This window comes from Balaenoptera borealis (assembly GCF_965194805.1).
Source record: "Balaenoptera borealis genome assembly, chromosome: 8".
NCBI lineage: Eukaryota > Metazoa > Chordata > Mammalia > Artiodactyla > Balaenopteridae > Balaenoptera > Balaenoptera borealis.
In genome coordinates, this window is record NC_138865.1 from 20916845 (window position 1) to 20943610 (window position 26766).

Here is a 26766-nt window from a genome sequence, read left to right on the forward strand (position 1 = left end):
GCCAAAAGATAAGTCTTTGACAATCCGACAGAGAGAAATACAGGAGGGGTGGTGTGGGGATGACTGCCGAAGAGATAACTTGGTCGGATCTGATGTCGAATGATCAGATCTGCTGGGGGGGGGGGGGGGCGGGCAGTTAGGGAGGAAGATGGAAGAATGTCCTGGAAGCAAGAGTGGGGCACACAAACTTGGATTAGCTAGGTCTACCCAGAACAACTCTGATAAGTAAATATCCTTAAGTTTTAGCAGGTACACAATAATTTTTGTTATGCTAATCCTATGGCATCTTTGTGGGTAAATGGGATGCTAAAATGGAACCATCTTGGTCCCAGTCTTGCCTCATTCCAAAGGGATGGCACTGACGGCAGATCCCAATGTTATATCAGAGCAGGCAGGATCACCTAGGGTGAAAGTCTGTAGAAAATTACCCTAGGGACAGCTCTTCTTCGAAGGGCAGCACTGTAATTTACTCAAAGATCATGTCCAGGGTGTGGGTGGCAGAGGTTGCCTATTTTTGATCATGGGCTCCTTTTTTACCAAAGGCAGGTATTGGAGAGAGTATGAAACATGAAATCCAAAATGCCCCATCTTCCTTGATGTGTCAGAGATTTTTAAATCAGCAGAGGTGACTACAACATGGTGCTGGTACCAGGATGAACTATTCATTCATCTGAAATGTATTTACAGAATCCCTACTCTGGCCTTAGGGGCTATGTTTACATAGTTTAAATAAGAAAACATGCCTGACTTTCTGGGGTTTCTGTTATAATGAGGGGGAAGGACAACAAATAATCAGTCACACAACTTCAGGTGACGATAAAAGGGATGAAGGAAGTGGCACAGTTGGGAGGAGAGTGACAGCATAGAGAGGACACCATGAGCTGAAGATGGGATGGCTGCAGAAGCTGCTCTTGGCAAAGATCTTGGGGCAGGAGGTCCAGACAGGATGTGAGGAACCTGGGCGGAGGTTTAGCAGGTGCCCCTGAACTAGCCAAATGGCTGGTGTGGCAGGAGCTCTACGCAGGAAGGGAGGCTGCGTGGAGAGGCGGTCATGGGGCACCTATGTCACAATGAAGAATTTGGATTTTTTAAAAAAAATTTTTATACAAATTTTAAAGGTTAATTTTCATTTACTGTTATTACAAAATATTAGCTAAATTCCCCATGTTATATAATACATCCTTGAGCCTATCTTACACTCACAATGGCCAAGGACATCCTTTAACATTCAGGTGAAAACTGGGAATTGTATAAGGTTGTAGCTCCACAGACTAGCCTGTATTTTTGACTAGCATTTTGGTGACTCTGGGCCAAGCAAGCACTGTTCTGCCCTCGGAATGTTGTCTTAATTAATGTGGACAACCTGCCTCCCCATCCTACAGATGAGGAAACTGAGACATGGAGAAGGTATGTAACTTGCCTTGACTTACCTGGCTGGTCAGAGGGGCTGGGGGGCTGGAACAGTCTGGGCAGCCTGTCTCTATGCTCTGTACAGAGCCCCTGCCATCACACCATGAACCGGCGTGCCTCGTGAGAGAGCCTTCAGACCCCAGGTGGGGAGACGTGACCTGCTACTTCCACCCTGAAATACAACGAAATGCCTACACCAGCAGTGCAACAGGTCTGTCCAATGCACACACAAACAATTCAGAGGGTGTAAGTCATGGGTTCCATCATACTCCATTGCATCTATGGAAGGTGGGGCTGGGCCACAAACACAGCCAAGTTTTCAGCCCAAAAAGAGATTGTGTGACACCCCAGTATCTTGACCTGGTTGGAATTTTTATCCCTCCAACTGGAAGAGTGAGGATAAAGTACAGAGACTCCAAGATGAGATATGTGTTTGCAGAGTCAGCAGTTATCTCTCAGACCCGGAGTGGTCTCCTCTCCTTCTGGCTTTCAGCTAATCCCCGTGGGCCGTTTCCAGCACTCACTCAGACAGGGTTGGCTCCAGGCGCAGGACTCCCCAAACACCTGTTAGCAGCCAGAGGGTGGCCAGAAAGTGGCAGTGGCCTGAGAGTGGCTTGAAGGACAAGGAAGCAAGCAATGCACACACCAGCCTGGGAGAAGGTGAGCACAGTGAGAAAGGGTGGGTGGAGAGGGTCAGTGCCTGTGAAATTCTTAAGTGGCACAGAGAATCCTATAGACCTGCCTGCAGGTTAACAATGATGCTCGCGTGTCACCTGAATGAGAGCTCGGCGTGTGGAAGGTTCCTCCCCTCTAGAGCCACACAGCCCGTGCACTGCAAGCATGGATGAGGTTGAAATGGAACATCCTCTTATCCATTTCATAATACGGGTTTCTTAAAAAATGCAGACTGTCAGTCCTGTTGGGGAATGGGTGAACAGTCCTGGAGTTGGGATGGACCCTCAGGTCAGTAAGACCCTGTTCTCCCTAGGGAATAAGTTTCACAGGAACACATTCAAACATGTACCCTATATAAAAATTAGATATAACAAGGAAAATAAAATTATATATATATATATATATATATATATATATATATATATATATATATACTTTTTGGTGAAATTTGCTGAAACAGATCTATTCCTTATATTAAAGCAGGATTTTCCAAAGTGATTCAAAGTGTGACGTAGACAAATATTGTAACCTAAAAGCTGTGTATTTATTTTGGAGCATATTATTAAAAGAAACACAGCTAGATACATCAGTTCTATGGCTTTAGTAGTGATGGAAAGTTTTCTTTATAAGTTCATATAGAAAGAGTCATTTTCAGGTAAAATGTGAGATGATGACCAAGTTGTGCTGCCATGGCAAATGGTGGGAACCTGGAAAACAGTGCGTGGAGATGAAATGCATCTCAGGACCCCAAGGCAGAGCCTGCCTACCGTGGCTCAAGGGAGTTCCCTTTTTAAAAGATGCACTTGGTTTTAGGTATGGTTTATCCAATTTGAACAAATTACAGTGAATCAATCCAGTGTTTTTAAGTATCCATTCAGAGGTTGGATGGAAAAGGCAAGGTTAAAGACTATTTGGATACAAGTTAAATCCTCACAATGTTTTAAACCCCTGGTGTGGACGCTTTTCTCCACTAGGTCACCTTGGAATTAGCTTCTGGTCAATTGCCTATGGCGGGTCTCGGGGAAACAAGGGACCTCTGGCTCAGTGGGGATGCAGAGGGCACTCTTTGCTCGGGAATCCCGTAGGAGGCTTCTGGGGGAAAAGCAGGGCCATGAGTGTAGCAGACTGGTAACCTGTCCAGGGACTTAGAGGTCCCTAGAATACAACAGAGCAAACACCACAACACACCAGGCTGTGTGCAGAAATTTGAATTTTTTTCTGAGCACAACTTATCTCCATCCTTTACACTCAAAAATATGAAAAGGGTGTTTTGATATTTGAGGGGTGCCAGCCACTGAATCCAGCTCTCCTGGACCAAAGGGTGTATACCTGGGGGATACTTTTCCAGGATCCAATCCCATTGGTAACATGTGGGCAGGATTCTAAGACACTCAGGGTTCCTGCCTCTCCCCCCTTTGAGCACGCATGGGCTGACCTGCGATGCAATGGGGTATCGCTCCTGTGATTATTGTACCTTATACAGCTGGGTCTGACCTAATCGTGTGAAGCTTTTAAAAGCACAGAATTTTCCCTAGGGAAAATGTCCCTACCCCAGCCCCTCAGTTTGGATGGGCTGACCCCTGGGCCCACGGGCTCCTGGGCAATTTGTCTCAGTTTTCAGCCCTCTGCTTCCCCCTGGGCTTCTTAAATTCTTGTCCTCTGCTCACGGTTCTGCAGACTGTGGGATCTGCTTTAGGTTTGACAATCTCATTTTTCAGATTTTTCTCCACAACCTCTGCCTCAAGCTAATAGCGACTGATTCAAGCGTAAAATAGGCCAGGAGGGCAGAGGCTACAGTACCACCTCTCACACCCCGAGATGCTGTCTCCCTGGACCACAGTTCAGGAGGCAGTGTCCTTTCCTGGCCTCACTTTCGGTGGCACTGCTCTCTCTCACCCTCCTCACAGCCCCAGAACAAAATCACCAGGGGGGCAGAAGGACCCACAGGAGGAGGTGCATTTGGTCCTAACACCACCCCTCTCCCGCCTGCGGGGCCAGACATCTGGATGCCCATCCCCACACAGACGCCCCAGCACGGGCACTCGCCACACCCTCTATGTGTGTCCCCCATCATCCCCTCCGCAGAGCAGGGCCCAGCCTCTGAGACAGCGATCTCACCATCCTCCTCTCTGGTGCTCTGGGGAGGGAGTCCTGCAGATGGTTTGTCCCCTCTCTGCTGGGGGATGGCCGAGTCAAAAGTACAGTTCTCACTCTGTCCCTGGCGCTGAGCAGACGCTGCCTTTCACAGACACGTGGCCCTGGGAAGGGGCTGGGACTCACATGTCAGGGGGCAACGAGGCCCGTGGTCCCTCCTCACCTGGGCTTGTTCCAACCCAATACATAGTGCTTCCGTAGGTAAAGCTGGGACGGCTAAATCTTTTAAAGTTTCCTTCAAAGAGGCCATTGCAGGTGTGCTCCTCTAATCCCATTCAGAAAACCATCGCCCCAGTTTTGGTTGATCACACCAGTGACATTTTCACATCATCCATGGAAGTATCAATGTTTCTTTCACTTGCTTTCCTATGAAAAGTCACACGATGCTGCTATCGGGGTGAGCACAGAGGAATACAGACCATGCAAGCACGGAAAGAGAGACGGAGATGACTATCTCTGGAGAAGGACCCCCGGTTAATGTTGCAATGCAAGCTCCCAAAACATCACGCAGCCAGTCTGCAGCCAGAGCAGTTACAGACAGAGTGTCCATGCTTCCCCATCTCTCAGCCGCATTCACACACAGAGAACTGCTTTGTCCAACATGGTCATTGTAGAAAAGGGCAAAGCAACAGAGATTTTCCGTCCTGGCCAGAGTGGCTCCACGCCAGACCAGCAAACTCATGGAGCTCATTCCATTGCTGTTGTCGGCTGGAAATCCATGTTCGGTGAAACTGAAATCGCCCCATTTTACTCAAACCATGCCTGCCTGAATTTCACAATCTCCAAAAATGCACACCTGTTTATTGGTGTGGCCCAATCTCGTTCCTCGTTTCACTTAAGAACAATTCTCCAGACACGAAAGTTTTTATTCTTTAAAAAAAAAAAAAAAAAAAAAAAAAAAGGATAACATTTCCTGGGTGCTCAGAAGTGGAGCAGATTTCCTTCTGAAGACTTTACAGACATAAATAATAATAATCCTGGGCCCAGTAGAAGAATGGTTACCCTTTTACAGATAAGGAGACGGAGGCTCAGAAAGGTCAAGTGGCTTGTCTGTGCTCTCAACTCGGTGATGCAGCTTCGTGACTCTCAGTCTCCGCGCAGGGTTACAGACAACTGATGTCGCTGTGTACCCAGCAGACGAGCCCCTACATGCACATCTCCTATCCCGGTATATATAAAGGCAGCGCTGCTTTTGGAGCCCCACACACAACCTCGAGGAAGATTTCCTTCAGCCTCATACACGTCCTCCCTCCTGTATACTTGTGCTTCCAACAGTGAAGCTCCCTCCTCAGGGTGTCAGTGCTGCAGTGAGAGAGGAAAAGGCTGCTTTTCTGGACCTTCACAAACTGCCAGGAAAGAGGTGACTGGGAGGTGTGGGAGGAGAAAAGCACAGCGGACCTGGGACTTTTCAAGAACCCCACTCCTATCCTACCCTACACCGCTCATCCCTGCTGCCGTCTTGGGGACACAGGACACATGTGTGTGACCCTCCCCTTCCAAGCAAAGCCCCATGTGGAAATGCAGGTGGGGAAGCGATGTCCCTGGGTTCTTATTAGGAAAGTGTAGACACATAGAGTACTGAGAAGCTGAAGGACCGGGGCAGCGAACATCGTGTTATGCCACTGGATTCAGAGGTTAACGTTCCGACCTGTTCCTTTACTTCTCTCACACTGAACCAGTTGAAAGTTAGTTACAGGCATGACAATTCACCTCTAAGTTCCACATGCCTGCTTTATTCCTAGAGATTATCATCCTAAGTGAATTAAGCCAGACAGAGAAAGACAAATATCTTATGATATCGCTTACATGTGGAATCTTAAAAAAAATTGATACAAATGAACTTATATGCAAAACAGAAATAGACCCACAGACGACATAGAAAACAAACTTATAGTTACCAAAGGGGAAAGGTGGGGTGAAGGGAATAAATTAGGAGTTTGGGATTAACATATACACACTACTGTACATAAAATAGATAACCAACAAGGTCCTACTGTATAGCATAGTGAACTATACTCAATATCCTGTAATAAATCATAATGGAAAAGAATATAATAAAGAATATATACTATACTATACTTCAATAAAAAAAATTTTTTTAATTAAAAAAAAAAAAGACATAATCATTGCTTTAGTCAGGGATCTCCAGAGAAACAGAATCAATAAGCTGTGCATATACAGAGATATTTACTTTAAGAAATTGTTGCCCTCAATTGTGGGGTTGGCAAGTCTGAAATCTGCAGAGTAGGCTGGCAGCCTGGAAATTCAGGTCAGGACTGGTTTTGCAGTCTTGAATCTGAAATCTGTAGGAAAGACCAGCAGATTGGAAACTCAGGCAAGGTTTCTATGGGCAGACTTGAGGCAGAATTCCTTCCTTAGGAAACCTCAGTCTTCAGCTGATTAGATGAGGCCCACCCACATAGATCTGCTTTACCCAAAGGCTTCTGATTAAATATTAGTCACATCTTAAAAAAAAAATAGAAAATACCCCCCAGTGCTCTAGAACTGGTGTTTGGCCAAACAACTGAGCACTGCGGCTCAGCCAAGTTGACAAAATTAACCATCCCAATCATAATACCATTAAAAGTGATATTTGACTTTTTTTTTTTTTAGATTCCATATATATGTATTAGCATACGGTATTTGTTTTTCTCTTTATGACTTACTTCACTCTGTATGACAGATTCTAGGTCCATCCACCTCACTACAAATAACTCAATTTCGTTTCTTTTTATGGTTGAGTAATATTCCATTGTATATATGTGCCACATCTTCTTTATCCATTCATCTGTTGAGGGACACTTAGGTTGCTTCCATGTCCTGGCTATTGTAAATAGAGCTGCAATGAACACTACCAAATGTAAAGTAGATAGCTAGTGGGAAGCAGCTGCATAGCACAGGGAGATCAGCTCGTTGCTTTGTGACCAGCTAGAAAGGTGGGATAGGGAGGGTGGGAGGGAGATGAAAGGGGGAGGAGATATGGGGATATATGTATATGTATAACTGATTCACTTTGTTATAAAGCAGAAACTAACACACCATTGTAAAGCAATTATACTCCAATAAAAATGTTATAAAAAAAAAAGATAGCTAAAAATTCCACCATCCAGAGATAACTATTATTATATACATTTAGGGATGTGTGTGTGTGCACACATGCACACTTTTTTCTATAGATATTTTTACTTTTACTAAGATGGACTTATACAATGATTACCATTTTGTAAATTTTTTCCACTTCGTATTATAGTGAGCTTGCTTTGTAACAAAGATAAATTATGGCATAATTTTAATGCCTGCATGATATTCCATGATATAATTATATCATAATATTTTTAACCAATCTCAATTAATAGAGTTTCACGTTACAGCAGTATTTTTTAACAGTAAACATTGTACTGTAAAAAAAAAAAAGTGATATTTGAATAATAGTATGAAATTCATGGTTTAATACTTGCTCCTTGGGAAGCAAAGGTGAAAAATACTACTCTTTGTGTGAAAGAAGGAAAATAAAGGAAATGTTATTGCATTTGCTTACATTTCCATATGGCATATCTAGAAGGATTCACACAAAGCTTGTGAAGGTGGAGGCCTGGGCTGGAGGAGGGGGTGGGACAGAGAAAGATAAGGGAGGGAAATGGTCACTCAAAGCTTGACTGGAATTGTGGGCCACGTGAATGCATCACCTGTTGAGTAAAAAAAACATATATCAAATGGAGAGTAATTCCTAGCTAAAGAAAAAACAGAACAAACATTTTCATTGTGAATCACTGCTCCAGAGACTTCCGCATACCTTAATTTCTAGTTTCTCCAATAGAGGATTTGCTCCCCCCCAAAGATTGGAATTCATCCTAAAGAAAACAAAGCAAAATTAGAAATAAAAAATGTACAAAATATTGCTAGTTGAGATTTGCACTAATCCTTAGCAAGGCGAGAGCAGAATCTGGGAAGCCTTGAGCCAGTGAAATTTACCCGGTAGGTTCTGGGGTGTCCTGGGCCCTGAGCAGCAACAGTGGAAGGGCGGCTCTGCATGCACGTTCCTAACCCTCTGGCCTATGCAGGCCTGCGATCGCTCCGTTGCTTCCCACAAGCTCCATCTGTGCCCTTGGAGCCAGTCCTTCTGGATCTCACAGCCTCAGCGTCAGTGGGAGCTCCCAGCATCTCCTGGGGAAATATCCGTGGATGACCCTCACACTATGACCCCACTTTGACCCCTTTGCCCACAAGGCTGGTGGTCCCAACAAGCTAAGGTGCCTGGAAGGTAGCAGGAGAAGTCACATGGAATTGCTGTGGGTGAGAACGAGTGTGTTTTAAGGGAAAATATGTAAACTCTCGGTTCCCAAACTCCTCACACTCTGGGAGTCCCCACTCTATGGGGTCCCCGGGCTTCAGTCCTGTCGTATTGCTGCTAACCTTCCATAAAGACCAACGCTGGGCTCATGAGCACAGAGAAGAACCTTCCCCTGGGCTTCAGGATGTTGCATTTCTGCCTTCGGCTCAAGGGGCCCTTTTGATATTACTACCCGCTGACCTTTCCTCCAGCCACCAAACATCTACGTGTGGGATAATGTTTCCACTCTGATATTTTAACTAGGAAATTTCCAGATGACTAAGAACTTAAGGTATGTTTTTCAAGATGTGCTTTTCATTTCCTTCTAAAACTGTACTTTGTGGGAAGGATATTAAATTCTGTTCATTATTAGTGCAGCATGACAAACCACCCCAAACTCTGTGGGGTAAAATAACAACTCACGATCACAGACTCTAGGGGTCAGGGACAGGGCTAAGGGTGTGACGGAGGAAGACGCCTCTTCTCCGGGATGCCTGGGCCTCAGCTGGGCTGACTCAGAGGCTGGGGCTGGAATCATCTAGCAGCCTCTCTCCATGACCCAGAGGCTGGGTTCACCTGGGCTTGTACCTCAGAGAGCCTGCTTGTGGCTTCTCCCGTGGCTGGGACTTCTCAGGGCGTGAACCCTGCATGGGTCTCTTTGAAGACATAGTTTTCCATGTATCATCAGTTCCACACAAGTCATCAGTCACCAGCCAATCCCTACAGCTAAGCATAATCCAGGGGAGAAATTTGGACCTCCAACTCCTGAGGGGAGGGCAGCAAGGCCATACTGTCTGCAGACAAGCTTGTGGGATGGGAGATGTGATTGAAGCCATCTTTGCAAAGTCCAAGCTGCCCCCCGATCCAATCATGGTGAGGGGGGAAGGGACCAAGGACCTCACTCCTTCCTTCTGCAAACATCGAGGCCCTGAGCAGGAGCTGGCGCCTGGTTGTCCAGACCTCCAGGGCTGCTGCTTCTACCAGACCATACACACTCTCCATTTGTGTTTGCTCTTGACATGTTTTGTTCTGCCTTCTTGTGTTCTCTGGATCAAATGAAGAAAGTCCATTTATTATTTATTCCTGTTACATCCCAGATACATACAATTTCTGCTCAGTGATCATTTAAGACAAAAATGAGGATTAAGGTAGGTTTTTATTTTTTAAATGAGAGTAAAGTGGCACCCTCGATTGTCAAAGGAGTGGTCAGCATCATGCCCTGTATGGCATCTGCAACCCCTTAATCTCTTCCTTCAAGATTGCAGTTAGTGAATTAACTGGGGTGTGGAAAGGGGACCCCATGCGCAGGCCCAGACATGTGGAAGATAGTCAGTCGGTGATTTAACATCGAGCAGGATGGGGGTGAGGGAAACAGAGAGAGAGAGAGAGATGAAGACAGAGGAAGGAGTGGGAAATTCTCTTATACTAATGATCCTTTTGAAATCAACCTTGACCATTGGACTGCATGAGTTAGAATATAGACTGAATGCCTATAACAAAGACCTAAAAATATGGTGGCTGAGATAATTTTATTTCTCTCTAATATAAGATGTCAAAGGCTAACAGCCCAGGCTGATGCCACTGCTCTGTCACTTTCAACGCACGACTTCCATTTCTGGGTTGTGAGCAGCTGCTCCAATTGTCACGATTTCCAAGCTGGCAGGTGGGCAGGCAGGGCAGTAGTGGACCATACCCTGGTTTTCTAAGCAGCATCACTTCTTCTCTGGTCTCACTGGCCCACACTTGGTCACGTGATCATATCTAGCAGCAAAGATGGCTGAGAAATGCAGTCTCTGGTCCATGTGCCCAGTTAAAAAGTCTGAGGGTTTCCATTACTAAAAGGAATAAAGGGAGAATGGATATTGGAGAAAGCTGGCTGTCTCTGTCCTGCACTCATATTTCTCTTCCCCTTTTCCCATGAGGAAGCAGAGTTTAGATTGCCATGGCATTGGACATAGGGAAACACTTCTTATTGGCCACTGGTATCGATTATCATGGCAGCCTCACTGACTGGCTGGCACTTTCCACAATGCCATTTTTTTTTTCTGCAACTTTTGCATAAACAACTTCTCTAAACAAGCAAGTGTGTAAGAAAAAACGCTGTGGACCGAATGCCCACTGTTTCTTGGTCATTGATTCTTTAGGACATCGTTAGCCTTGATCGTTGTTCTTGGTGGATGAAATCTGATTTGAAGATGAGAAACAAAAACATGATTTACTAATACTTTTCCCTCCAGGTTTCTTAGATGAAAGTTGACGCGCACATGCAGAGCCCATCTTGGCAAGTTGTGTGTGTGTTGGGGGGATGGGGGCGTGGAGGATGAAGCTTGTCCTCTGGACCCCATCTCGCGCTTTGGGGAGTCCTTCTTTGCTTTTCCGTTTCCAGATCTTGGCCCTGTCCTTATTTACCCATACCCTTTTTCCACCCAATATATACAATTACCTTGTTCTGTGGACCACTGTTTTATGAGATGCTAATAGAAGTCCAGTATAAAAATATTATTGTCGTATAATGTATGTAAACTGCATCTACTCTCCTAGATATTCATAGTTCACTAGAGAGAATTAGAGGCTCTTCATGAAAAGAAACCACATTATAGAAGTTTACCCCAAGTGTTTGTCAAATTTATTTGAGTGGAAAACACATGTTGAAAAGTGCCCGGTGGGGACTGTCAACCTCATCTTGCTGCAGTGTAATGCACAGAAAAAGCCATGAACTTTTGAGCCAGATACACCTGGGTCCAAATCCCAGCTCTGCCACTGGCTATGCATGGGCCTCAGTTTCTTTACCAAAAAAATTAGTCATTGCATTAACTACCACCAAGGGTTAGTGTGAGGATTGATGGAAGAATATAGAGGGAGCACAGTGCCTGATGTATAATATAAACTCAGTTAAAAGAGCCTCTATTATTTTTACTGGACAGACATCATCTAATAATAGCCCAATGTGCCAGTCTGATAAAGTGTTTGTGTCAGGCGTGGTGAAGGATACCTCTAGAACCCTCTTCCATGCTGATTCTACTAGTGTTTATTAGATCTACATCTTACCCACTGAAATGGCTTGGGATGGACTGAGAAAGTCTGAATCAATTCGTTCTGCCTGATTCTCACCTTCCAGTGTTGTATAATATAAGCCCCAAGAACAGTATAGACCCCACTTGTCTTTAAGCCGAGCATCCTGGGGAACACATCTGGTGGCCAGCACCTGGCTTCAGGGTGCAGTTAGACACAGAGATGAACCAGGAGTGTTCAGGGCTTCCCCCGCCTCATGAGTCAGGTGGAGGCGTGCTTGGTTATCTAGGCATTGGTGAGACATGCTGCCTTGGTAGGGGTCTGGAACTTGGGGATTATCTTCTTCAGCTCCCTGCAGCCCTGGTTTAGAGTCTGGGGGCCCTGGTTGAACTTCCCATATTTAAGAGATCCCTTAGTCTGTTTAAGGGCAGCTGTTCTGATGGTCTCCATGACAACCCCGGGCAGCCTGGAGTGAGCAACCAACAGGCCTGCCAGCAGGGAGACCCATCCCACTAAATGGATGATACCTGTGGAGGAAACAATCCTACCTGGCACTCAAATCAAAGGGTGAACTCAGCACATATGAATCATGCCAGCCTTTTAAGTAGGTACAAGTGAGTTTATTCCTGGCACAGGAGCAGTCCTCCTGGTAATTAACAATCATCCCGGATGTCTGTCTAATGCCCATAACATCCTCCAGAGGAGTTTTGTCATTTCTATCTTGTAAATTAGTGACAGATGGAAGTTGACCTGAACAACAACAAAAAAGGAATAGAAGAAGGACATAGTTGCCAGTTTGTATTAGTTCACAGATGTTAAAAAAAAAAAGGCTGCTACTATTACCTATTCCCATCACATGTTCAGAATCTGAGACAAGAAAGTATTTGCTCAAAATGTCCTAAAGGACAGGTAGCAACTTTGATGGCCATCCCCTCAGGACCCTTATTTTTCTAACTTCCACTTAGATGGGTGACAGCTTGAACATGTCCCATGCATGAAAACCACAGGAGGACAAGGTTGTATGACCATGTGCCTCTCCCCCACCAGCCTCCATTCCTCCTTCCCTCACAGGCCTCAGATGATGCCTAAGGCTCCTGAAACCAAATTATCCATTTTGGGGGCCTTTTGAGCTACCAAATATGGGTAAAGTATTAGCAAGTAACAAACCATAAAATACACACACACACACACACACACACACACACACACACACATATATATAGTATAGAAAAGACAGAATATTTTTTTTAAAAAAGCTAAGAATTTGCCCTGAGTACAAGTTAAATGTTTTTGTTCGGTTCATTCTAAAAATAGAAAAATAGAAAGTGATGCCTGATGGTTTATGGGCACAAAGGAAACAAATCACTCTTGGGCAAAACTATTTTTGGCAAAATGTTACAGCTGACTCAGAAATTCTTAAAAGGCTGAGGGTGTTAATGTGATGGAGATGAAGTAGAGCTATTTGCTGTGCTGTTACACGCCAGCTCTGGTACGTGCCTGGCAAAACGCTAGAAGCAAATACGTGAGAAGGGACCTGAAAGGCCAAGCTTCGAGTTAAGGAACAAAACGGCGCTTTATCCAAGGTGGGCGGGGTCTCCCTCCTACCTCATCATGACATGACACACCGGCCCGTCCACGCCCTGACTCACTCGTAGATGTCCGCCTGATGGCCTCGGAGCTGGTGGGGATGCGCCTGAGGCCAGCAGACGGGCTTGCTGCCACCTGTTCTGCCCCCAGCCTCTGGCCTCATTGTTCTGTGCACACAAAAAACTGGCAAGTCTCAACTGGGTTTCAAAGTGGCCTCTCTTCCCCTACCAATGTGAAGTCATTTTTCTCTCATAGCTAAGTAAGCCCTACTGTTGCATTACAGGATTTAAATAATGATAATGGTAAACACTAGAAAACTGAATTATACTGGGATGTAATCCCAAAGGGGATTCTGTTATTTGCTTTATTGTCCCATATGTTTCCCAGAGGGACGGTCCTATGTTCCCTTAGATGCAGACAGAATACTAATTGCTCCCATTTATTGAGCATTTGCTATGTGACAGGTGGCTTATATACATTTCCCATTCAATACTGTGGCTACTTTAATCCATAAAGAATGGAGTAGGTGTTCCAGTCTGTGTTTTACAGATGAGGACACAGAAGCCCAAGGAAGCTGAATAATTAACAACATCTCCCAGCTAATGAATGAAATTCAAGTACCAGCCTTTCTGACCCTCAGACATTCTTCCAGGCACTCCACCTGCTCTCTGTAGGCCAGCGCCAAGAGCAGCCCACACACCACAACCTCTCGGCCAGGCAACCTCTGTTCAAATTCTTGCCTCCTTTAAGAGATGTTCAGCCTTAATGCTCCACTTTGTTCAAACCAAGGACAAAACCGAGAGAGGTTAAGAACTTATCATACCGAGAATCGTCAAAATGTTCCCTCTGTAAGTGCAGAAAAAGTACTGCAAGAGGACTTTGAAGAAATGATCACATCCATTTGTGAAAGTATTTACTGCAAACAAAGATCCAGCTAAGTCAAATTCCTTCAAAAACTCATCTAAATTAGGAGTGATGAGTTTAAAAGAATGACTGTCATTAGTATTTCATTTGTATGTACATGAATGTATCTAGACAGCGGTTTTCTCTTAAGCAGCTTATCCTAACTGCTCTATGTCATCTGCTTATTCACATACAGTAATGCTTTCATAGAAACATTGTTTCATAGAAACCTGGTGTCTCCTGAGTTGACAAATACCACTGCAGAAGAGCCATCAGAAAGCACAGTCTGTGTCACCATGACCTTAATTTGCCTTGCTGCCCAATGGAAAAGGAAAGGTGGAGAAAGTGGCACACCTGTAAGGAAAAAGATACCTGAGGGTCAAGGCTAAGGACTTTCAGGAGGCCAGCAGTTTCTGTGTCTGAAAACGTGATAGAGAAAAGCTTCAAGGAACCCTCTAACTCCCCGGCCCAGGATCATCGGAACTGGGTGCAGGTGGGGGACCTCCAGGTGCCAGTCCTGCCAGCTGGGGTGGTCAGTATTATTCAGCTCAGAGCCAGGCTCACTGACCATGCATCTTCTGTACTAGGACTCCTCTAGCCTCTTATCCAGGCCTGAATTGATCTAATTCCCTTTGCGATAGGAACGCTGCTCTGGAACAGGTAAGGAGACCTGCCCGGGTCCACAAGACTCCATCCTGTGATGGTTCCTCAGGGAAGATGGGTGTGGAAAATGCCAACTCATCTGTGGGAATATTACGATCTTACTCCTTAAAATTATCCACCCCCCCTTAAAATAGATCTGTAAAAACTATACAAGAAAGGCAGCCTGGAGGCAAGGGAACATCCTTGGTGGCCTCGTCTGCCATCACCACTGATAGTGATAGGCACCACCCATCAGCTTTCAATCTCAGTTGCCTGAATTGAGGGTACAGCTGACCAAAGGGAGTCATAAGCAAATCTATCCAGCAGTAATACACCTCACTCCCCTCTTACTTTCTTCACTTGTTTCTTTCTTCGGTTTTAAACAGGAATCTAATCAACTCTGCTGCAAACCGAATGGCCTTTTTGATACATTAAAAGTCAATTGGTGTGTGGAGCTGCAGAACCCTGCCTCACTGCTGGTGGGAACGCAAATGACCCAGCCTCCGTGGAGGACAGTTTGGTAGTTTTTGACAAAACTAAATATACTCTCACCATGTGATCCAGCAATTGTAGTCCTTGGTATTTACCTAAAGGAGTTGAAAACTTCTGTTCACACAACCACCTGCACACAGATGTTTATAGCAGCTTTATTTATGATTGCCAAAACTTGGAAGCAACCGAGATGTCCCTTAGTAGGTGAATGAATACATAAACTGTAGTACATCCGGACAGTGGAATGTTATTCAGGGTTAAAAAGAAATGAGCTATCAAGTCATGAAAAGGCATGGAGGAATCTTAAACAGACATTGCTAAAGGAAAGCAGCCAATCTGAAAGGGCCACGTACTGTATGATTCCAGCTATTTGATATTCTGGAAAAGGCAAAAGGATGGAGACAGAAAAAAGATCATCGGTTGCCAGGATTTAGGGGTAGGGGACAGATGAATAGGTGGAGCACAGGGAATTTTTAGGGCAGTAAAACTATTCTGTAAAATACTATATTGGTGGATACATGTCATTATACATTTGTCCAAACCCACAGAATATTCAGCACCAAAAGTGAACCTGATGTAAACTATGGACTTGGGGTGGTAACGCTGTATCAATGTAGGTTCATCAGTTGTAACAGATGTACCACTCTGCAGGGGGATGTTGATCATGGGGGAAGCTGAGCATGGGGTGGCAGGAGGTGATGGGAAATATCCGTACCTTCCCCTCAATTTTTCTGTGAACCTAAAACTACTCTGTAAAGTTGTCTTTTAAAAGCCCAGTGGAGGATTCAGGAGTCAGGAATAAGTGGCTGATTCTGGAGCATGTGGCTTTTGGAGTGAAAAAACAAGAGTTGCAAAAAGAGTTGGCAGTTGGTCCTCCCTTTCATCCTTACTTTCTCTTCAGCAAACACAGAGGAGGAAGAAAATAAACAGCCTGGGCCCTGGAAAGGCCCTGGGCCTGTTGTAAATCTAAGTCACTCCTGGGTCTGCCTCAGAGCCCGAAGCTGCTGACCAGCCACGGGCCCAGCTCTACCCGCCCAGCACCTTCTATCAGTTTCCTCAGCTGAGGGGGAAGAGCTGGCCACGGAGATAGGCCAAAAAAGGAATTTCACAACGACAGTCCCCAAAGTTTGGAAATACATGTGCTCTAATTTAGTCCATCAAACTCAGTTTGAAAACGCAGCTAAGTTTTTATAAGTGGTTACTAACTACTGTTTTCAAAGTAATTCACATTTGTGGTTTTTCCCCATATCCAGATTTACGTAGGCAGACTCAGAATGTGAAGCATTCAGAAAACACAAGGCATTGAAGTTTGATGTTGTGAAGTAAGGAGAACAGAGTGGGAATAGAACAACTGGTCCCATAGGTGTCGCTGAAGAAATGATGGGCTTTGTGGTGGTTTGGAAACGTGGTTGTACTACGGAGCCCCTGGGAGCTGTGAAATTCCTGCTGCCAGGCCCCATGCAGACCTGTTCTGTCAAAAGATATGGGATGGGCAGCACCAGTCACCTGTATGGTCTTAATCTCCAGGGGATCGCACTGTCCAGGCAAAGCTGGGACCACCGCCCTCAGAGTTGACGAGGGAGCATCTTGCCCTGGAGATGCAGGCATGGCCGTGAATCCTGGCTGAGCTCTTCACTCAGGGGGGAAGACCCTTCTACCAGAAATTAGAAATCAAGTTATTTTGTAGCTTTAAAAAAAAAGCAGAAGTGGCATCACCAAGAATGCTTGTTTTCCCCCCATGGCAACTGTGAAACTGTCTCACCAGAAAGAGTGACAAACAGATGCCCAGAAAGCTTTTACCTCTTCTGTTTTCATGATCAATCAGAACACTGTGCCCCTGGGTTTTGTCACAGAAGAAGAAAACTTGGAGGCAGGGAGGAGACAGGGAGCTGAAAGGATTAGGGCAGCATCTTTGAGCTACCAAGGGGCACAGCAGGGTGCAGACTGAATGGCTGGAGGCTGGAGGTCTTGTCTCAGGGCCACTGAGTGCCTCCCTCTGCAGCTCACACCATCACCACCTGCATGAGCACCAGGGCAGATGGAACCCAAAAAGTCCCAAAAGCATGATTTTATGGGGGTGAGAGATGAGAAGAGAAGAATAACCCACCATGTGATGAGAACAGAAATGCCAAAAAAAAAACCCCGGCTTCCTAACCATGCTGCACAGTTTTCAACAAATGGATAGTACATTATCCTGACATAGCACTTTCTCTAGGAGACGTCACCAGATGAGTCTTCACAGTGTTTTTATGAGCTGCGTGAGGATCAAGAATTGTCTCTTTTTAAAGAAAAAATAGAATAAAAGTGAGGACAAGCTGGAGGGCAGGAGGTGTCCAAGGCATCTTCCCCTTGGGTCCCCACCCGTGGAGAGCCACCTCACATTCCAGGGCCAGCCCTGGAGGTGAATTCAGCCAGAGGCGAGTAGTGAGTCAGGCTAGAAATCTACTGTTCAGTCTAACAGTACAGAGGTGATCCTTAAGGATGGAAGTGCCCTGTCTTCTCAGAGCCAGGAGCCCCAGCCTTTGTTTTGTAAAAAGGTGTGAGTACCACATCTGTCCTGGAGACTGTGGATACCAACAGATGCTCCAGCCAGGTCATGTGTATCCCAAGGCCCCAGCCTGGACTCCAGTTTACAGCAACCTTGGAAATTCTTCCAACCCCCTCTTCCAAGAGCTGCTCAACATAAGTGACAACTCAGCCCTGCCATGAATTTATGCCTCAGACCAACATCTTGATACAAAAGAAGCTTCAGGGGTAAATGACGTGGGATGAAAGACCTAGGATGATCTCCAACAATTCAGTGTAGCCTTTTTTCTCCAGGAAGATTATTTTATTATTTAATGAAGAAAGGAGTAAACAAATTGCATTCCATCTGGGGCTGTTGAACGAAAATGAGAGGTATTAATATGCTTTAGGTTTCTACATTTCTTTCACAAGTCATATTAATAATAATTAAAATTTAAAAATAATAATAATGATTAAAATTGTTATTCCCGCCATGTCACACACTATATTGCTTTGTTTTTTTTAATTAATTAATTTATTTATTTATTTATTTTTGGCTGCGTTGTGTCTTCCTTGCTGCACGCGGGCTTTTCTCTAGTTGCAGCAAGCGGGGGCTACACCATGCTGCAGTGCACAGGCTTCTCATTGCAGTGGCTTCTCTTGTTGTGGAGCACGGGCTCTAGGCACGCGGGCCTCAGTAGTTGTGGCTCACGGGCTCCAGAGTGCAGGCTCAGCAGTTGTGGCGCACGGGCTTAGTCGCTCTGCGTCATGTGGGATCTTCCCGGATCAGGGCACGAACCCATGTCCCCTGCATTGGCTGGCGGATTCTCAACCACTGCACCACCAGGGAAGCCCCTATATTGCTTTTTTAAGATAATGCCACCCATCACTTAGTCAACACATATCTTTACATTCGTCATCAACACAGGAATTGTCAGCATAGGAGCTATGCAACTCTGCATTTTGAGTGTTCTTTTAGCCTTGTTTGGGGAAACATCCTTCCCCAAATAAGCTGTGTGTCTAGAATTTGCCACAAAATATGGACAGATCATCTTACACTTCATCCAGGGATGCCCTTCCCTCCTCCCAGATCTGATCCTCTGTGATCTACCTGAACCCAGTTCTGATCCTCTAAGAACACCAGAGCCCACGTAGAGAAAGCAAAGCCCCTAGGGAGATGCTTGATTCTCTTTGCCCACCTCCTTAGAGGGACCATTTTATACCTCAAGATGGGAATTGAAAGATCCCCGTTAGGAAGTCAACCCTAATGTGGAAGTAGCAGCTGATGTTCTCCTTTTACCTTTAGTGGTCAGACTGTATTGGGCCCCTTTAGCTAGAGGAGTTTCCTCTGTGGATAATTTAAAAAACAGAACAAAAAATATCTCAGTAAAAATATGTAATTTTCATCCCATTTTGCCCCTTAATATTTGAATTAGTTAATCCAAGTGTTCAAATAAAATGTCCAAAGATGATGCTTCTGATTCCAACATCCTTAACCTGGGGCCGTGGATCCCACAAGAGTCTGTGGATAGAATTTCGGAGAGAGGTACAGGGGCATAGATAGGGAAAATGAATCTTTATTTTTATTCACCTCTAACTGAAATGTAGTGCTGAGCTCGGTTGTGAATGTGGGCAACAAACCACAATTGGAGACCAGTTCTCGTGGTCCTATTGCCTGAGAAATCTCAGGTGTTTTCAGGATACAAGGCGTTGTTACCGACAGATGCATAGAGGACTGGGTTCCCGTGACATCCTATGGACTGTGTACATGTTTAGAAATGTCATTCTGAGAAGGAGTCCATGGTACAAAAAGGTAAAAATTCATCCAGCAATGATAAATAAGACAGGAACACAGCTCAGTTGGGCATTAAACACATCCATAACCCCTTGAAACTCAAGAATACACTAGTTAAGATGGAATTCACAGGGTGCTTTACAATGTCTCTTCAGACTCCATTCTCTCCTCATTGCAACCCTACCAGGGAGGCAAAGTAAACATCGGGCACATTTTGTCACCCTCAGAGCCCTGAGCACAGAGAGGCCTGGTGATGCTCAAGGTCACACAGCTGGGGAGCAGCCAAGTGAGAACTTGTCTCCTCACCCAGTTCTCTCCCCAGACAGTCAATCTCTCCCAGGTGGAGGTGAGAGGAGCCGGACTTTTTGTCTTTCTGTCTGCTGTTTAATTCTTTAATGGGATCCCAATCCTCTTACACTATGGCTCTCCCAGCCTTGAATTGGTGGCTCCATCATGTATTCTGTCCTCCAAACTATTCCCCACTCGGTCCATCCTGCACCTTTCTGGGGAGAGTGGGGCTTCTCTGGGGAGATCCAGAGCCCATTTCACAATTGCGGCTGCTGAGTGGGTCCCGCTGGAAAGCCGAGTGTGCCGATGAGTTCCTGCCCAATGGGAGAAATCCTCACCTGCTCCGAAACAGTTTGGCCAAACAGGAGACAAGGGAGATGAGGTGGTAAAGTAGAGAAGAGAGAGGGTAAGCCAGAGAAAGGGAGGACACGGGCGAGACGGTGAGAAGCAGGGACGGAGCTGCATGGGAGGGCAGGAGAGGATGCCCAGGATGCGACTGAGGGCGGATCTGGCCTGAGGGAGGCGGGGCCGGAGGAGCGGAAGTGAGGCTCAGTGACCACCACGAGCTTGTCCTGTCCTCTTTGCTATTTATCCAGGGTAATTTGTGTGCTTTACAATAATAAAACCCATTAAGCTGTACATTTTGAAGTCCTCTGGTTTTCTCTGTTTCCAGAGCAATTCTTTTCCTCTGTTTCCCTGTACAGGGACCAAGGACACCTGGTTTAAGTCCCATCCTGCGGTTTCCAAGCCGTGGCACCCTCAGCCTCAGTTTCCCCATCTGCAAGGCCCCAGCCCCTTCTACAAAGAGACTGTACAGGTACCCACACTTGGTCCCGAATATGAGCTCCAAAGAAACAAAGCATTTGCTCTGTGATCCTCCCCATGTCCCAGTCCTGGGCCTGTGCTGGCCCAGGGTCCTCATGAACCAGCTGACAGATGTGAACGCTGGGCGCATGCCGGGCAGTCGTGAGTGCATTTGTTGGCTATTAACTCTGATGTGGTCTCCCAGGTCCTACCCTCAGCATCAAAGTTGGACCTGGAAGTGAGAAGGGGGCTGTCTGCACAGCTTGCTCCCTTCATTCAGGGTCAGATTCTGCAGAGACCCCAGGTGACAAGAGTTGGGGAAGAAGAGACTTGAGCTGACAGCCTAGGGCGTCTGTCCTGGAAAAAGGGACGCTCTGGGCTACAGGCTCAGCCCTGCCTGGATCTGTCCACACTCCAAGCTGGGTGCAACCATCCTGTGGCTGACAGGTCACACTGAGCAGACCTTTTTTTACGCAACCATTTTTGTGGTGGGCTCTCCTGCCTGGTATCTGGGACATCTGCCGGAAATCAGGCACCGTCTGTGGGATTCCGCAGCCATCTCAGCTGGCCTCCTGCTGCCGTTGACTGAAGCCACAGCCCGGGCCTGCCTCTCAGCGAAGGGGTGAAAAAGGCAGCTTGGTGTGGGCCATCAATCAATCCTGGTGTTGCCATCCGAGGTGAATCTCGTGCAAAAATAAAATCAAAACCCCGGTCCAAAATATCCTCCGACGGAAGCCATCAGGAGCTCTGCCTGCGGTGGGCAGGCCAGGACCGCAGCATCTGGGATTCCTAATTATAGGGGGGGTTCAGGTCCCAATGTGTCATGTGGGAGCAGAGATGTGCCTGCCTGTGCAGCCTTCCAACTGTCATCCTGGCCACCAGCTTCCTCACAGCATCAAGACAAAAATATAGACTTCCCTGTGCCCCAACGAGCTTTCCCACATCTGTAGGAGTGATTTTTACTGTTCTCTTAAGGGTCAATTTTAGATTTGGGGTCAGTTAGCACCCCACCCCCATTCTTAGATGAGGCCTGCATGACCTAAAGGAAGAGTTCCCTTTTTAAGTTCTCACTGCAGGTAAAAGAAATATTCACTAATATCTTTGGGAGGGGGGGGAGTATTTATTGACAATGTGTTGGAAAAGTAATATTTCCTTCCAGACTTTTCCACTCAAGGAACTCCCTATGTCTCTTCCTGCTGTATCTTCTAGACCAGGGTGTTGGGATATGGCCATTGGGCAGTGGGGAGCTTCAGAATGTGTCATAGAGCTAGAGGGGACCACAGGGGAATTCTAAAGGACACAGGCAGACCTGAGGATGCATTGGGCTCAACTGGAGTGTGACCTGAGGGAGGAAGAGGCCATTGGTGTGGCCTAGGGTCTCTCAGGTAAGAGGGAGAGGGGCTGACAGTGGTATGGGGCAAGAGGAACCACACTCATGGCACCAGACCAGAGTCCTGGGACCACAGCTCTGGGGATAAAGCAACGACAATGTGAGTCTCAGATGAAGGGAACACACAGAATGGGATTGACAGTTTCCAAAAGAGAAAAGTTCAAAAGGAGACACACTTGGTAAAGAAGAGGTTAAACTTGTTTCAGGGACCACCAAGATTGAGGCAATGGTGGGGATTTTGGTGTGGAGAGTGAGAGTGAGTTGACACTGCAAGAGGAGATAAAGTCTCCAAGGAAGTAACTGTTGAAAAACTTTGATCCAGATGGCAGAGTACACTTACATGCTCATTTGAGATAATGAGAAAGAATTATTCACGAAAATACATCCAGGAAGCAGTAGAAAGTAAGAAACAGTACTATCAGGAAGCCAGAAGTGACCATAACTACTATCAGAGAGAAAAAAAAAGAGATCCACATTGATGGAGAAACAAGAGCAGAGATAATAACAACTAAAGGTGTGGAGGTGAGAGGGGTCTGTGCAATGCAATGGCCCTCAGAGCAGGAGGAGAGTCCAATTGCCATTCAGGGGTGGACCTGGGAGCTACAGCCTGAATAGCTGGTCCAAGCACCTGCTCCTCCCCAGGGTAGGCTGAGCGGTGAGTGAAGGGAAGATTCCCACCCCAGGCCCCAGAGGCGACAGGGTCAGAGACCAGAAGGCGAAGATGGGCCCCACCTGAGAAGATAAGCCACCAGTTCACCTTACTCAACCCAATGTCATTCCCACAATCACCTGGGTCAGTTCCTAGCATCAGAACCCTGATTGGGAAGAGAACACGACTCATATCAAATCAAGGAGTTGAAAACTGATGCTCAGCACCACACGTCTGAGAGAAGTGAACATCATGAAGCTGTGCCAACACAAGGAACAAACAAGAAAACACCCAAGAATGGAATTAACAGAGAAAAAGGAGAGTACATTAAAATTAGCCTCATCAGTATCCTTAGAGACAGTACAAGAGGATATTCCACACATAAAATTGGGAAGGGTGTTACACCTGTGCTTCTCCTGGTGGTGCCCTCTCCCTCCGGTCACAGACCCATCCTCTGAGTCCTCTCTCTGCCCTTCACTGTCAAGTTTACCCTCTTCAGTGGGGCATCTCAAGCAGCCTACAAGACAGCACTCCTAGCATCATAAAAGGGAAGCTCATCCTTTATGTACTCAACCCCCAGCTATTGCCCCATTCCTCTGCAGCCCCTTATGGAAAAAGATCTAAAGATGAGTCCAGTGTCCCAGATACCCATTTCTGTTTTCTTTGACCCCTCCCCACCAGGTTTTCATCTGGTTCCCATAGTCAGGATGGCATTGATCTCGCAGTCAGACCCAGTGTTGGGGAGTGAATCACTCCTTTCCTCTGACCACCCTCCGGGCTTGGCTTCCAGAACCCACACTCTCCAGGCTCTCCTCCCATCACTGAGTGCTCCTTCCGGGCTCTAGAGCCAGACCCCGTCTCTGTCTCAACTCCACAATGCTGACCTGCCCGGCTCACCTGGCCCCCTGCATGTCACCTACACATTGGCGGCCTCCAAATCTGTGCCTCCCACTGTAAAAGGAAAATCCAAATGGAGTCAGTATTGCTAAGAGAGCTCTCTAAAAGGAACTGGGAGGCCATCAAGGAACTGTGACTTATGCACATCTCAGCCTCGATGGAATCTGAACTTTTAGCCACTTATTGTCCTAATGAAGACATCCAGAACATTTGCCAGAAACTCAAGATAATTATAGGACCCTTACCCTAAAACAACTCATGATGCCTACCCATTGAGGACAAATACTTTTTTTCTTGCATCAGAGTACAGCCTCATGGCTTTAGCCTTTATACACCCCTGACTCTTTCTCTTCCCTGGAACATTCTTTATATTTTAACCAAATCTGTGTCTCCTGCATTGCAGTTCTTAAGACACCAAATAAAGATCCTCTTTGTTCTTTGCAGCCTCGTTACTGATTATTGTTTGACACAGCCCAGTCTCCTAAACCTCAAAATCAATGTCTCTAATTCAGCGTCAAACAGGCATCACAAGCATGCCCAAACACGAACCCCATTCTACCCACTCCTGCCTACTTCTCCCAGTTTCTCCCCACACTGAACAGTACGCAGTTGCTCAAGCTAAAACCTTAGAGTCACCCTTGACCTCTCCTCTCCTTTGAATTCCAACATCACCAGTAACGGCCACCATCCCCTCTTGCCTGGGCTATTTCAGTAGACTGCAGACTTATTTGTATGCTTTCACTCACCCATCCCCCAGGAGGCCCCAAGGGAGGCTCTTAACAGGCAAACTGGATTGAGTCACTCCCTGGTGTATACCCTCCAGGGATTCCCCACACCTCAGATCCTGGCATCCTCACCATGGCTTCCAGATCCAGCATGGTGGATTCCCCACACCTCAGATCCTGGCATCCTCACCATGGCTTCCAGATCCAGCATGGCACCAACACTCCTGCCAACCCTCCACCTCTTGTCCTGACCTTCCCATGTGGGTCTCCTTGTTGTTGCTGGCACCCGTTTTTGTCAATGAGGTAAGAAAAAAAATGAGAAATCAGTATTGGAGATGAAAGGGAAAATACAGAGGAAGTTAATAAGGTCAAATACAGTCCATCATTTCAAGACAAAATGAAGACAAAATGATCGTAGATATAGAAAAGCCAAGATAATCCCTAAGAAATCATTAAACCTCATGAGAGTGCAATAAGTTCAGCAGATGAAATATCCACAAATAAAAATCAAGCTTTTTTCTACACAGTAATAGCCAATTTAAAAATGTAATGGGGAAAAAAGAGTCACAGTAGGAACAAAATCATATAATACCAACAAAAAGTGTGCAAAATCTACCAAAAAAAAAAAAAACCCATAAAACTTAAAGGCAAAAAGAATTCCTGAATATATGGAGACACACAACATATATCTTAATGTAGAATCAATATTATAAAGATACCAATTCTCCTCCAACTAAATCTGTAAATTCAGTGGAAGACTAATCAAAATCCAACAGGATTTTCTCCTAGTATTTTACTATGAAAAAGTTTAAACAAAGAGAAGTTGAAAAAAATTTACAGTGAACACACATATACCTGCCACCTAGACTTAACATTTTACCATATTTGCTTTATCGCAGACTGTCCATCTATCCATTCCTCTATCCACCCATCAATCCGTTTTTTTGTGTTTTTTTTTTTTTTTTTTCTGGCCGCACTGCAGCTTGTGGGATCTTAGTTCCCCAACCAGGGATCTAACCTGGGCCCCTGGCAGTGAGAGTGCTGAGTCCTAACCACTGGACCACCAGGGAATTCCCAATCTGTCTTTTTTAATGCATATCAAAGTTTCAGACATCATTACATTTCACCCTAAACATTTCATGTACATGTCATCAGTCAGGGTCAATATATTTTTTTTACAGTTTTTTTAAACTTACATACAATTAAATGTACAAATCTTAAGTGAGCATTTCCTAAGGTTTGGGATGGATATACCCGTGTAACACAAAGTAGGATCAAGTGTGAAAAACTAACATCACCCCAGAAGGTTCTCCCACATACCTGCCAACCAATCTCCACTCCCACTGTAAGGCAAACACCTTCTGATTTTTTCCACCATGAGTCCTTTCTGCCTCTTCTAGAAGTTTGTATAAGTGATTCTTACAGTATGTGCTCTTCTGTGTCTAACTTCTTTCACTTGGTGTAATTATTTTGAGGTTCAGCCAAGGGGTTGTATATATCTGTAGTTCAATCCTTTTTTATTTCTGCCTAACAAACCCACTGTGTGAATGACACAGTGTGGTTATTCATTCAGTGGCTAATGAATACCTGAGTACCTCACAACCAGTTTTTAAATGGAATTTGACAAGCTAATTCTAAAATAGTAATGGGAGGAAAAAGTATAACGATGGCCAAGCAGAAATCTCTGAGAAGCGGGACTTGCCCTACTATATATGAAAGCACATTATACAGCTATAATAATTAAAAGAGTGGATTTTGACACAGAAAAGGCAAACAAATCAACAGAGTAGAATTTAAAAGTTCAGAAGAAGACGAATGTAATAAAAGAAATGTGTTTAAATAAAAGTGGGCATTTTAACAGTCCTCAAAATGCATAAACACACAATTTTTAAAAAGGAAAAAGAAATATATATACAACATGGAAGAGAATTTCCCAAGAAAGATATAAAACCAGAAATCATACATGGAAAAGTGAACTAATTTAACCACGGAAAATTTAAAACCATTTGCACAATAAAAAACATAAAAATTAAGAATATAAGAGATAAATTGGGGAAAAAAGCATAATGTCTTTAGATATTTTTAAACTCTTACAAATCAATAACAATAACTCCTATAAAACTCAGCAAATGAAATGAACACTGTCACAGCAAGGAAGAATACAAATACAAAAGAAATAAAGCATTGTCTTAAATGTTCAATCTCACTCATAAATAAAGCACTGCAAATAAAAGGCCACCAATTGACAAAGTTTTTAAAATTGAAAATAAACACTCTTGGCAAGAGTTTGAGACACTCTCATACATTCTGTTTGCTGGAGAATAAATCGATAAATCCAGCATTATAAAAGGGCATCGCCATCGATCTGCAATTCCACTTCTGGTATCTAGCCAGTATCTACAAAAATACTGGAACACAAACACTGTGGTATTACAAAATTGAAAATAATTAAAATGTTCACCAAGAGGAAAAGGCTAAACAAAATATGGTTGATCCATACTACAGAAT

The 26766-nt window shown here is 45.1% G+C and overlaps 1 protein-coding gene across 1 annotated transcript in view; it reads left to right on the plus strand.

Annotated features, from left to right (window-relative positions):
• Positions 1-26766, plus strand: part of NUP62CL (nucleoporin 62 C-terminal like) — an 888162-nt gene that overhangs the window by 501423 nt on the left and 359973 nt on the right. The window lies entirely within an intron of this gene.